Source organism: Nuphar pumila, chromosome 11, assembly GCF_984573655.1.
Source record: "Nuphar pumila chromosome 11, dmNupPumi1.hap1.1, whole genome shotgun sequence".
NCBI lineage: Eukaryota > Viridiplantae > Streptophyta > Magnoliopsida > Nymphaeales > Nymphaeaceae > Nuphar > Nuphar pumila.
This window is the reverse complement of record NC_143259.1, coordinates 57,031,943-57,047,033: the sequence shown is the minus strand read 5'-3', so window position 1 is coordinate 57,047,033 and position 15,091 is coordinate 57,031,943.

Sequence of the window (15,091 nt, the reverse complement as noted above, 5' to 3'; positions counted from 1 at the left end):
TCCTGGAAGTATTCATTAATTATTCGGTACATTCCGTGCTTTTTCATGTAGTCAATGTGCCACCCACCTACAATTTGCTGCTCGGAAGGACATGGATTCATAATGCAAATGCAGTGCCTTCCACCTTACATCAATGCGTAAAATGGTCAAAAGGTGGAATGATTACAACTGTGCTCGGAGAGGACCCAGAAGAAAGGCTCCCACAGCCTATGATACCTCGACCATCATTTACTGCAGATATTCCTAGCATCAGAGAGAATGAAGAAATCAGTCTCAAAGAAAGTCAGGAGATATTCCAGGCAACATCAGAATTATCCTTGCACACTGTAGCCATGACCCGATGGAAAGGTCCCAAGTTCTTCAAAGTTGGAGGTCGTGTCAGCTACGACACTGTCAAAGATCATCCATTGTTTCCACAATTCATGAAAGCAAGAAAGGGATTTGACTTACTTCTGAAGCATGGTTATCAACCGTTTAAAGGACTGGGCAAAAATGAAGATGGTCGTGTCGAGCCAATAATCCAAAAGCATCGTCCCCACAGAGCAGGATTAGGGTTTTTCGGTGGAAACTCACCAAAGAAGACTGTTTTTGTCAGAGGGGCACATTGAGAATCGTTGTTGCATTTCCTTCTATTCCTTTCAAAATAAATGTCTCCATGTCTTTTATCAATTCAAATCAATAAAATGTCAATTTTCTCTGTTTATCTGGGTGCCATCTGCCTCTTTTGTCTCTACATTCTCATTTTATAACTCAATGTCATTTTATGCATAATTCTTTTTTAGGGTGTGTCGTATGAGGGACGATTTTTCCTGAATCACATTTCTTATCCAAAATTTCAGGAATGTCTTCCCGAGCAATCAAGAAACTCGTTATCAATCCAAAGGTTTTCCAGAAATCGGCAGCAATTCACAGAGTCAAAGCAAGCACAGGAGACAGCAAGGTTGCAAAGCAGTTAGATGATTATGCAGAATTTGACCCGTCTCTTCAGGAATTACCAGAATTCACCTCAGTTCAGAAGCAAGATGAACCATCTGCTCTAGTACAAGATCCTACTGAAGATGTCAATATCGGCTCAGAGGAATATCCCAAGATTCTCAAGATCGGTATCAGTCTAAGTCCGGAAGAGAAAGAAAGACTTACAAATTTTCTCAAGCAGCATGAAGAAGTGTTCGCATGGACATATGAAGATATGCCGGGTTTAGATCCCAAATTGGTCGAACATCGACTCGTTTTGAAGCCGGATGCTAAGCCAGTTAAGCAAAAGTTGAGAAAAATGGATCCTAGAATAGAGCAACAAGTCAAAGAAGGACTTGAAGATCTGCTCAAAGCAGGATTTATCCGACCTATTGACTATCCAGATTGGTTAGCCAATATCGTCGTTGTCCCAAAGAAAAGCGGCAAAGTCAGGATTTGTATAGACTTCAGAGATCTCAATAAGGCAACTCCGAAAGATGACTATCCACTGCCAAGCATTGATCTTTTGATTGACAGCACAGCAGGACACGCCATGTTCTCCTTCATGGATGGATATTCCGGCTACAACCAGATTAAGTTGGCCGCCCGCGACCAATCTAAAACTTCCTTTACTACGCCTTGGGGCACTTTCTGCTATACGGTTATGCCTTTTGGGCTCAAGAATGCTGGAGCAACATATCAACGGGCAATGGCTGTTATATTTCATGATCAAATGCGCAAAATCATGGATGCGTATGTTGATGATATTCTCGTGAAATCTAAAGAGGGAGAAGATCACCTCGAAGCCCTTGATCAAGTCTTTAAGAGACTCATTCTTTACAAGTTAAGGCTTAACCCGCAAAAATGTGTCTTTGGAGTCGAATCAGGCAAACTGTTGGGTTTTCTGGTCAGTAAAAAGGGAATTGAAGTTGACCCGGCCAAAGCCAAGGCTATCATTGATATGCCACCCCCGAAAAATCTCAAAGAGTTGCGTAGCCTTCAGGGACGCATGCAATCAATCCGGCGATTTATTTTCCAACTTGACGATGAGATGTGAACCTTTCAACCACTTGCTCAGAAAAGGAGTGAAATTCGAATGGGGACCAGAATGTCAGCAATCGTTCGATAGAATCAAGAAGTATCTTCTCAATCCTCCAATCCTGAAGCCGCCAGAATTGGGAAAACCTCTTCTGTTATACATCTCAGTCAATCAAGTCGCATGTGGCGGATTCTTGGCACAATACAAAGAAGGCAGCCTGATAGAGCACGCCATTTATTATGTGAGTAAGACTTTCATAGATTATGAAAAGAAATACTCTCATATAGAGAAGACCTGCCTAGCTCTGGTATGGATGTGTCAGAAGCTAAGACACTACCTGTTGGCATCAGAAGTCAAAATCTTGTCTAAACTCAATCCTCTCAAATACATCTTGGAGCAACCTTTTCTCAGCGGACGAGTCGCCAAATGGCAAGTCTTATTGATGCAGTATGACTTAGAATATGTTTCACAACAATCAATCAAAGGCCAAGCAATTGCAGATCAATTGGCAGATTTTCCTCTAGTAGAAGAGGTGAAAGCCGAAGATGATTTCCCTGATGAGCACATTTGCAATATTCAGCAATTTCCAGTGTGGAATTTATTTTTCGATGGTTCTAAGAATATGGCCGGAATAGGCATCGGAATTTTATTAATCACTCCTGAGAAGGAGATGATTCCATTTTCCCTCAAGTTAGATTTTCAATGCACTCATAATATGGCTGAATATGAAGCCCTAATCCAAGGTCTAAAGATTCTACTAGACTTCAATGTCAAGAGAGTACATGCCTACGGTGACTCATTACTTGTTGTCAATCAAGTTCGAGCCGAATGGCAGGTCAAAGATCAGAAGTTGTTTCCCTATCAAAAGATTGTTTCAGCTCTTGTCAGCAAGTTTGAAGAATTTCAGTTATTCCACATCAAGAGAGATTTTAATCAAGTAGCCGATAGTCTCGCCAGTTTAGGCTCCATTATAGCATTCAAAAATGGAGAATCTTGTCGCTCTTTTGAAATTGGCAGACTTGACCAACCTGCTTTCATTCCAGCGGAACAAGTAAACCAAGCTGAGCAAAGGAAAAAGCCTTGGTATTACAACATCAAAACTTTCATAGAAACTGGCGAATTTCCTCCAGAACTCTCAAAGAAAGAGCAACGAGCAATCCAGCGTATGTCTACTCGATATTTTATTTTGGCCAATGTCCTCTATCGTCGTGGATTCAGTTCAGAGTATTCCAGATGTTTAGACGAAGATGAAGCCAAAGAAGTCGTGCGAGAAGCACACGAAGGCATTTGTGGTGGCCACGTCGGTTACCAAACCCTTGTCAAGCAAATCATCAGAGCAGGTTACTACTGGAAGACTATGCAACAAGACTGTTATCATTATGTGAAGAAGTGTGTGCAATGCCAGATACACGCACCTTCCATCCATGCTCCGGCAACTTACTTACAGTCTGTTGTCTCTCCATGGCCATTTTCTATGTGGGCCTTCGATGTCGTAGGTCCCATCACTCCTTCAGCTTCAAATGGCCATAAATATTTCCTTGCTGCAACAGAATATTTCACCAAGTGGGTAGAAGCTATCACTCTTCGCACAGTAGAAGGCCGACACGTGGTCTCTTTTATTCACAAGAACATCCTTTGCCGTTTCGGCATCCCACATGACATTGTGTCAGACAATGGCAGTCATTTCAAGAATGAAAAGATGAAAACATTCTGCTCAAAATTCAAGATCTATCACCATTTTTCCGCTCCATATTATCCTCAAGGGAATGGTCAGGCAGAGGCCACCAACAAGATTTTAATTCGTATTTTGGAGCGAACTGTGGAAACAGGCCGTGACTGGCATGAGAAAATCCATGACGCACTATGGGCCTATCGGACCACCATTCGTACACCAACGAATGCTACCCCATCAGAGCTGGTCTATGGAACAGAAGTAGTGTTGCCGCTACACGTTCAAAAGCCCGCTTTGAAATTTGCATCGCTTCTGCAATTACCCCTTGATCAATACCAGCAGCAGCGACTGGTACAGTTAGACTTACTCGACGAGAGAAGGTTAAAAGCAGCAGAGCATGCTCAATCTTATCGCCAGAGAGTAGCCAGGCAATATGCGAAGTCGGTCATCGAAAGAAGATTCAAAGTCAATGAGTTAGTGCTTCGATCCACAGCTTATCTCAAGCATCATCCTGGCGGTAAATGGTCGCCAAATTGGGAAGGCCCATATGTCGTCAAAGAAGCATTACCCCGCAACTCATATCGGCTCATCAACGCCGATGGAGTAGAATTGCCAGATCCTATTAATGCTCGACACTTAAAAAAGTTTTATACTTGAAACATTTATTCTCCTCTTGTAATCCTTCCTGTTTCCTTCAAATAATGATCCAACTTTCTTTCCCAGTTACACTGGGGCATTTTAAAATTTTGTTCTATATGCAGGCAGGATAAACAAATTCCTCATTTCATGCACATGTGCATTCATATGCATCAACCCATATTCATTTGCATTCAATTGCATTAATAACAATCCGGTCAGTATTGGGATTTTAACAAACAGTCCCATCACAATTCCTAATGATTCAAAGATCATCGCCAATACTGAACCAAAACCCAGCGCTCGTACTAGTATTATTCCAAAATCCAGTACTCAAACTAGCACATTTTCAAAATTCCAATTTTCCAGAAAATCAAGTTTCGACTCGGGTTTTTATTCAAATCATTTTCCTTTGTTGATCCGGGTTCCGACTCGGGATCTCTCTAACTTATTCGAGCCTTGACTCGAACTCTTCATTTTCATTTGTTGATCCGGGTTCCGACTCGAGATCTTTTTATTCATTCGAGCTCAGATGCGAGCTCTTCATTTTCTTTATTGATCCGGGTTCCGACTCGAGATCTCCCTATTCATTCGAGCTTTGATTCGAGCTCTTCATTTTCTTTGTTGATCCGGGTTCCGACTCGGGATCTCATTATCTTACTCGAGCCTTGACTCAAGCTCTTCGTTTTCTTTATTGATCCGAGTTCTGACTCGTGATCTCTTTATCTTCATTCGAGCTCAGATCCGAGCTCTTCATTTTTCTCTGTTGATCCGAGTTCCGACTCGTGATCTCATTATCTTATTTGAGCTCTGATTCGAGCCTTCCGTTTTCCTTTTGTTGATCCGAGTTCCGACTCGCGATCTCTATACCTTACTCGAGCCCTTCATTTTTCTCATTGATCCGGGTTCCGACTCGTGATCTCTGTTATTTATTCGAGCTTTGACTCGAACTCATCATTCTCCTTTATTGATCCAAGTCATTTCGATCATCAGGGTCTGTCAATTGCTCAAATTTGATATTTTGTCCTCCAAATTTCAATTTAAATCCTCAAATCAGGCAATTCTCCAATTTCGACCTCTGGGTCACCTGATTTCCAATTCTCAATTTCAATTACCAATCTCAATTTCGACCTTCGGGTCTATCAATTTCCAATTTTCGACCTTCGGGTCAATCAATTTCCAATTTTCGACCTTCGGGTCAATCAATTTCCAAATTTCGACCTTCGGGTCAATCAATTTCCAATTCTCGACCTTCGGGTCAATCAATTTCCAAATTTCGACCTTCGGGTCAATCAATTTCCAATCTTTGACCTTCATTTCCAAATTTCGACCTTCGGGTCACACAATTTCGACTTTTAGGTCACTCAATTCTCAATTTCGACCTTCAGGTCACACAATTTTGACCTTTCGGTCAACCAATTCTCAATTTCGACCTTTGTGGTCAAATCAATTCTCAATTTCGACCGTCAGGTCATCCAATTTCGACCTTCGGGTCATTCAATTTTCAACAACCAATTTTCCAATTTCCAATTTCGACCTTTGGGTCAATCAATCTCAATATCCAATTTCAATCATTTTCTCTTGCGAGAGACCCTTTTTAGGGAGAGTTCGAGGGAGCTCGTTCTTTTCGCATGCTATCCAATTCGTTCACTTAGCCCCTTTTCAGGGAGAGTTTGAAGGGACTCGCGTCTTTGTGAACCGTTTGCAAAACAATTTCCAATTTCACACGAGAAACCCTTTTTAAGGGAGAGGCTCGACGGAGACTCGCTTTTCTTGTGACCCCCCAATTTCATACTAGGCCATTTTCGTCATGAAAGACCCTCTTTGCAGGGAGAGTATGATGGACTCATTTCTTTCATGACCCAATTTTCAGACCTCACTATTATCGGCCCCCTTTCCATAAGAGAAGCCTAATATTAGGAAGCTTTGACGAAAGCTCAATTTCTCTTCGAAAGTTCGTTTTGCAAACACCTCCTCTTCAGGGAAGAGAGGAGTATTTCCCATTTCCCATTCAGGTAAGGGCTAAGCCTGAGTCTCTCTTTTTGGGGAAAAAGGGAGGAGAATTTTCGTCACGGATGTGTTAAACCGGATTTCAAATACTCACTTTCACCAAGGATTTCAAGAAAATTTTGTCAATTTGTCAATCAATTGTTGATCTCAGAATCTTTATTGCACAAATCTTTATTTCAGTTTACCTTCAGCATCATTTCCAAAAGAGTGAAGCTTTCGCGAAAAGAGATTCAAAACTCGAATTCTTTCTATCGGCCAGCCAAAAGGATGAAGGATAAATCCTCGATATGGCCAGCAAAGAAAATTCAATGTTTTGCAAAGCCATGGATGATCGATATTGATCGCAGTCAATGGCGCATCTTTAAAGGCTATTCTTGTAAAGACGAGGCAGTTGAAATATCCTGAGTGCTAGAAAAGAGAGCATTTACCCAAGCCTTGTCTCCTCAGAATCATCTAAGCTGCAATTAAGTATCCGCAAAAGGGATCTCTCACCTGTCGTCAAGATGAAGGCGAATTAGGCGAGTAGACCCCCGAGGCCAAAGAAGATTCGAAACATCTCCAAGATGACGGAGTTTGTGACGGATCCTTCCAGGGAAGGTTCAAAGCACTGTCAAGATGAAGGCAGATGCGATGAACCTCTCGACAATCCCTAAAAGATATTTAATTTCAGCTATCATCCAAAGATCTCTAGCCAAGAAGCCAATATCGTCAAGGAAGGATCGAAACATCTCCAAGTTGAAGGAGTTTGTGACGTACCCTTCCCAAAAGAGAGCAAGAAAGGAAAAAGAGACAGAGAGAAAGTCAGAACATCTCCAAAATGAAGGAGAATATAGCCAAAACACCAAAGAGGCCCAAAAGAGTGCAGAAAGATTATCAAGAGAGAAACTCTCAGGATATCAAACTGCCAAATCTATCAAGAATCCTCTTTAATCTTGTGAAATTCTATTATCAATACTCTTTCATCAACTGCTTTCACAATATCAAATTCTCTTTCTTGTTCATATCAAGGAAATTGATAGCTTCCTTGAAGAAGGTCAATTGCAAGCAATTTGGATTTCAAGTCTCGATTCTACGAAGTGAACCTTGTTTGGAGGTAATACTTTGGGTAGAAAAGAAAGAATATCTTTGCAACAATGTGCAACATTTTCAAAAATTTCGAATCAACAGCAAAATTTCCAACATTTTGACAATATTTTCTAGCTATCCTGACGTGAAGTGAGAGCTTGATGTCCGTTTTTGATGCATCCTGACACCAATTTTAATCCCTCTGAAGGACTTGATTCCTTCCCTTCTTTGAGAGCATGAACTCTCAGATTGCACACTTCCCTGTGTCCCCACTGTCCCATCATAGACAGTCCCATTTCGGTTCGAGGTCGAACCAACAATCATTTGTCGCAAAAGGTAATTTCAAAAGCTATTTAGTCTCAGCAATGAGACACCCAAAATCAACCCCTTTTCAAGCTTTAAGGACCCCATTTTCCTTCCTTTTGCAAAAACCCTGTTGGATTTATTGTGCAAAATTCGAAGGTTCCATCATACCAATCCATTTTTCCGCCCGATCAGGATAAGGGTATAAACCTGAGCCTCCTTCAATGAGGTATTCCATTTTTCCGCCCGATCAGGATAAGGGTATAAACCTGAGCCTCCTTCAAGGAGGTATTCCATTTTCCGCCCGATCAGGATAAGGGTATAAACCTGAGCCTCCTTCAATGAGGTATTCCATTTTTCCGCCCGATCAGGATAAGGGTATAAACCTGAGCCTCCTTCAATGAGGTATTCCATTTTTCCGCCCGATCAGGATAAGGGTATAAACCTGAGCCTCCTTCAATGAGGTATTCCATTTTTCCGCCCGATCAGGATAAGGGTATAAACCTGAACCTCCTTCAAGGAGGTATTCCATTTTTCCGCCCGATCAGGATAAGGGTATAAACCTGAGCCTCCTTCAATGAGGTATTCCATTTTTCCGCCCGATCAGGATAAGGGTATAAACCTGAGCCTCCTTCAATGAGGTATTCCATTTTTCCGCCCGATCAGGATAAGGGTATAAACCTGAACCTCCTTCAAGGAGGTATTCCATTTTCCGCCCGATCAGGATAAGGGTATAAACCTGAGCCTCCTTCATTGAGGTATTCCATTTTTCTGCCCGATCAGGTTAAGGGTACAAACCTGAATCTCATTTTAATGAGATAATTTCATTCCCCCAATCAGGTCAAGGGTTAAAACCTGAGCTTCGTGCCATGCGAGGTATTTCGGTCCCATCCAGGTTAAGGGCATGAAACCTGAATTTCACTCTCGCAGAGTGAGTCTTTCCTCTTCATTTCTCCATTTCATATCTACCATCTTCCTCGGGCTAACTTCTTCATACCCAGTCAGATCCTTCTAACTGGGGCATTTTTATATAGCCCAAATTTGGTGTGTTTTCTTTGCCACTAAGCTCGACCATAAGCCGGCTTAGTAGCAAAGAGGGGCATCTGTAAACACCCCAAATTTTCACTCACCTTCGTGACATCGCCCTCAATCGGCACATTTCAGTTCTCCGGAAGCAATAAAGGGCAAAATGGTCATTTTCTGAGTTTAGACCTTGCAGAAAGTCCTAAATTTCACTCTTGAGCCTCAAAATTTCTATATTTAGGTTCAGAGACATCTTCAAATTGCAAAATTTCAAAATCCTCTTTCTGGACAAAAGTTAGAATTTCCAAGTCTAAGCTTAGAGTGACATTTCATTGAAACATGTCTTTGCATCGCATTGCATGAACACTTTGCATCATTTCACTGCACAACATGTCATTTTGAGATCCAGAACTCCTGATTTTCAAAATTGTTAATCCAGATTTGATTTTTTAAACTTTTCAAAATTGATTTTTAAAATCCTGGGATTTCAAAATTGCCAATCTTTCCCATTTTACCCCTAGGACTTTGAATTACAAAAAATTTCTCAAGAAAAACAATCTGGAATTTTGGATATTGATTTTAAAGATTTTATCTCAAAACTTTTTGCAAAAGATTTTAAATCTCTTTACAAATTTTGTTTTTACATTTATCCATATTTTTGCCCTGAAAACCCAATTTTTCCAAATTCTTGAAAAATAAATAATGTTTTATCTCGTATTTTCAAGTAAATGGAGCGGGACCCGCCTTTGAACTAGCATCATACTCAGACTCTCAGGTAAGTATCTTATTCTCAAGTGGGACCCACCCGGAGATGGCACCAATTTCGTAAATTTCTCTTCTTTTTATTTTCTTATTTTTTATTTTATTTATTATTATTATTATTATTATTATTATTATTTTTCTTTTTTTTTTTTTTATGTTATGTTCTAAAGTAGTGGGCCCACACACATGTGGCACCCCAATTGAAAATAAAAAACTTTTAAAAAAAAAAAAAAAAAACAAAACTTTATTTTCAAAAGAATTTTAAAAGATTGGCTGAGGTGGCATCTTCAATTTAATTTTATTCTTTTTATTTATTTCTTTTATTTACTATTCATTTAAAAAAAAGAAACAGCCCCAAAACGTCGCCACAGCCAAACTTTCCCAAAGATGTTCATTTTTACCTAAAACTTAGGTAAATGAACCCAAAATGGTTTTAAAAACCTAAGATTTTGTCCAGCTTCTAAAATGGCGAGTTTTTAAAATTCAGTTACAAAAACTTTGAAAAGTTTTCAAAAATAAAAATTTGTAACGGAAGGGAGAGCTGCGTTTCTTGTGAGAAGGGAAGGTTTTTAAAAAAGGGGGGGGACAAGGCATTTACGGAGGAGGGAGGATCTTTTGATTGAGATTTTCGGTTTTTGGTAGGAGCTCAAAGTGGAAAGGGGAGAGGCGTTTTTAGGGGATTCAGCCCAGCCATAAAGGGGGCTCTCAAGGGCGTAAAGGGGGGTTTTTTTTCACCTTCTTCAGCCCCAGCCGCAGGGGAGCATCGAGAGGATCTGCGTTTCACCCATCTCCAGCGGCAGCCTCCCATCATCTTCTTCAGCCCTTCACAGATCTCCAGTCCACGCAAAGGAGGTCCAGCTACCTCCCATTTGCATTCAATCCATCAGCAAGAAGCCCAGCCACAGAGGCTGCCTTTTCTTCAGAGCCCATCAGCTGCAAGAAAACGCCATCCAGCGTGAAGGAGGCTTCTCATCCACCTTCAGCCCAGCAGCAGAGAACGCCTCCTACCTGCTGTTTATCTGGTCGAGTGGTGCAGGGGATCTACACGGCTGTTTAGTTGGAATTGATTAACCTAGTCTCCATCACACCTCCAGCAAGTGGCTGAGATCTTCTTCAATCCAGCCAGCAGAAGTTCCAGCTCCTTCTCATATTCTTTCAGACAAGCAGCAGGAAGATGGCCCTCATTTGCTGATTTCAAGGTTCCTACAGTGCAAGGGATCCACCAGGTAACAGGAAATCAAAATATTTTTTTTTTTTTTTTAATTCGTATTGACTTAAAATGATCTCAGTTGATGTATGGCTTAGATAAGAATCTTGGCATAAACATATCTGTTATGAGATTAATGTGTAGATCTATATGATATCTGTTCAAGAATTCATACGTTCATTTTTTTATTTTTTTTTACTGCTATCAGGTTTTATCATCCATTTTCTGTATGTTACAAACTCACCTTTTTCATCTTTGTTCTATTGCCCAGTATGTTGTTAATGTTTAGAGAAAGACATACCCTGTTTGAGCATTCAAAATCAAGCTCATTGCTTGACTGAATATATCGAAGGAGATCCAGATTTGGACACTCATTGCTCATATTTGCGTCTCAATGTACATTCCATTTGCTGCCCATTTTGTATCTCTTACAATAAGATTCTTTTGAAGTCATGCTGATCGTTACTTTTGTGGATCACTACCGTTATCAGCATTCGAAATTGGTAGTTGTATACTCTGCAATTGAGGGCTTTGGTCGATAGTTTATATGTACATATCTGCAGTCATTTTCCCCTTTCATTTTATTATTTGTGTATAATACCTATTTTGCACTTCATTCATATGTTTCACTCATAGTTGCGTGTTGCTGAGTCATTATTGCATAACATTATGTCTACTGATGTCATGTGCATAGCTGAGTTTTCATATCAGTAACATATCATCCACCTGCCATGCTTCATTTTCTCATGCAGTTATGTCTTAGCATAAATTTTTTTTTTTTTTTTTTTACATGGATTTTGATCCTATCTCTTGATAGAGATCTTGACCCCTAAATGGAGATGATTACACAAGGAAACTGTGTAAGTTGCTGCAAAAACCTGTTTCAATGAGATATGGAAAATTATTTTTTATGAAGCATTTCTTTTGAAGGCCAAGTCAGGACGACATACGCGTGCTCAAGAAGATATACCTCGGATCTATGCATAGGTTGATTGGTAGATATAACTATTCATTGATATCTACAAAAGGGGAAATCCATCAACCCCTTTGTAAACAATTTGTTAAGCTGTCCATTTTCTGCAGGTATGCAGTCTTGACAATCGGCAATGTTCATGAACGGATATATCCATATCCGTTCATGATCTCCATGCCATCTTTTGCACGCTTCATTATTGATATATAGAGAAGCTCTATACCCAATTTTATCGAAAAATATAATATAGTTTGGGAATTATGGCTGTGTAAAATTGCCTACAGAAACTGTATATACCTGTAATTTCTGGTTTTACCCATTATATGTAATTTCCATTAGCATATATATTTTCTCATTATAAATATATATATACCTATGTATATGTATATTTATTGTATAGCTACCTATATGTATGCGTATATATATATATATATATATATATATATGTCTATATATATATATATATATGCATGTATACATACTTAGATACATATATATACATCCCTTCATGTGCACTTGTCATAACATATATTTTCCTTGTCTCTTACTCTTTGTAAATATATCTTCATTATCATATATCATCCATCATAGATTCAAGTATTTCTACATTTACTTGTATATCTTTGTTGTATATATAGTATATATACCCATTTCCTTGGTTATCTTGTACTGACTCTCATTTTGCAGGAAAATCTAGAAGATGCTGATTCCTTGGCTCCATTTTAATTTTCTTTTACTTTATGTTATGCAATGTAACAACTCAATGTAAACCTTGGAATAAGATTTACTTTTACTGCTTAGATTAGGTCGCATCTCATATAGTTTGATTTCAGTAATATCCTGATTCTATGATGCATAAATCTCAAATTTTCAAAATTCACCGTGGATGAACACGAATGGCACGTGCACCAACTCTTAGAGAGTTGATGAACTCGGTGGAGTCCATATTTACGGCCCTAGTCGGAATATGGATGAGACCCAGATCCATCATCTCTCTACCAGTCACATTGAGCCTACACTCTTAGGCTATCTTGAAAATGCACCTCATATTTCCAATGTTTTCAAAATATTGTGAATTAATTCAAATAAACCCTGAATATATTCATGGCCACAGTCAGAATATATGAAGGATTTACTTTGGCTTAATCCACATTTTTCCAACCAATTTTTCAGAAATCTTTTCAAAGTGCATTCATTCATTCAAATCATTTGCATCATTCGTTTTCTCATTATTTTCTCAAAAGATTTTCATTTCATGGAGTCGATTTCTCAAGAAACTATGATGATATTCGGAGTTGGATTTTCCAAATCAAAGTTTTCCTATGATTTTTCTTGAAAATGTTATTTTCTTAAGATTCTTTTCAAAAGGAATTTTTCATCTTTCTCAAGAACCCAAGTGGATTTTCCAACATTTCAAAAGACAAGATTCTCAGGAATTCAACTTCCTAAGTTTTGAATTTCTTTCTCCAAAGAATTTTCTATAAATTTTCTATCATTTCCTTGAGAAAATTCTCAAAGTCCGAGTTATCCCGACAAATGCTTTCCTTTTCAAATGATCATCTTTTCTCAGGAATTCTTCCCATTTTCCTGAGATACTCATTTCTTCATAGTTTTCCAAGTTTTATAAATTTTCTCAAAATTTTCCTGAGATTCTCATTTTCCAAGTCTTTATAAATTTTCTTAAAACTTTCCTGAGATTCTCATTTTTGCAAGTCTTTCTAATCTTTCTCAACATTGTCCTGAGATTCGCAATTTTCTAAGTCTTTATAAACTTTCTCAAAATTTTCCCGAGATTCTCATTTAAACTTTCTCAAGATTCTCACTTCTTCAAAATTTTCTAAGTCTTTATAAACTTTCCCGAGATTTCAAGCCTTCTTCGTCTGAGTTTTTCTGAGAGATTGATTTCCATCTTTTTCTTGAGAAATGCTTTTCAACTCCAAATGTTTTCTAAGCATACACCATATTTTCCAACTTGCATTTTACAAAATTGCATAGCACATGCCTGAATTCTCTGTGCATTTAGGATAGAACACCATTTCGATGATTTTACTAAGTCAAGCACAATTTTGGTCCTTGGTTCGATTACCCCTGTTAAAGGCGGCAGGAACGGTCGAACCTCGTACCGACAGGTCGAGCTCCATCCCATGGATTTTCCCGCAATTTTCAAAACGGAGGCGAGTATTTCAAAACATTTTCCAAAATCCGGTCAAGTTTGAATCGCGAAAGCGTTTCCCTCTCCCTTTCGCAAGGAAGGGAAGGCGGGAGAAAAATTTTGCGACGATAACAATATTACAAAACAATATTAACAATCAAAATAATATCTCACAAATAGACACTAAAAAACACATAATATCTTACAAATCGATAAACAACAATTCAGCATAATATATTACAAATTGATATTAACAAACAAAACAATATCTCACAAATCGACACTATAAAACACATATTATCTTACAAATCGATATACAACAATTCAGCATAATATATTACAAATCGATATTAACAAGTGCCATGTGCATAATTTTGTAAGATGTTTCAATTTGTAAGATATTTGTATTATGATTTTGAAACGTGTCTATAGAATTGACATTATTGTGAGTTGCGTGCTTGAGGTGGGGATTTGTGTATTCAACATACGTATGCCAGTGGGTAATTTTGGTTTATGGGTCAAAGTGAATTTTGTACACAGTCTTACAAAATTTGTATACACAATCTACAAAATCTGTTACAAATGTTTGTACACAAAAAAATTGTCATGTTCAGGAAATTGAATGTTGAACCAAAAATTGCTCTCTCTCTCTCTCTCTCTCTCTCTCTCTCAGTAGTAGAACATAACCCTCTTCACGTTATCCTTGAGAACAAGTAGACGTTTAAAAAGGCTTCCTCTTACTACTTGGGGCCTCGCATTCTTCATAGCTTTCTAGGTAATCTTGCAGTCTGTAGTTTTGTATCCTTCGCAATTAGAAAATCCATCAATTTTTTGCATAGTTCTGTGTGAAATCCAGGAATATCATCCTGAAAAAGAAAAAAATGAAAGTCAGATCGATATAGAAATGTAGTCAGCAATAATATAGGATAATAAAACATGTTTAAGTGTACAACATACAATGGTGAATTTTGGTACTCGTTCATAGCATATTGCTTTAATATACTTCATTATAAAGATGCCACAATCAATGACATTATTTTGTAAAGGAAGATCCTCGGCGACATGAAGCCTCCACGGGCCAATGTCGACACCCAACATCTTTCTGAAAAAACCAACCTGTGGTTTATGCAAAAGCAAGTAAATTTTGGGTCACGGTAATATTGCGAGGATCTCCTTTTATAGCAGAGGAGTTTAATGTTTATGGGACACTCCAAAGATTTTATAATAAAATAACATATACCTTTAAGCGGTTCACATTTTAGGCGGTTTACGCAATGGCGTCTTTGTCGGCCACA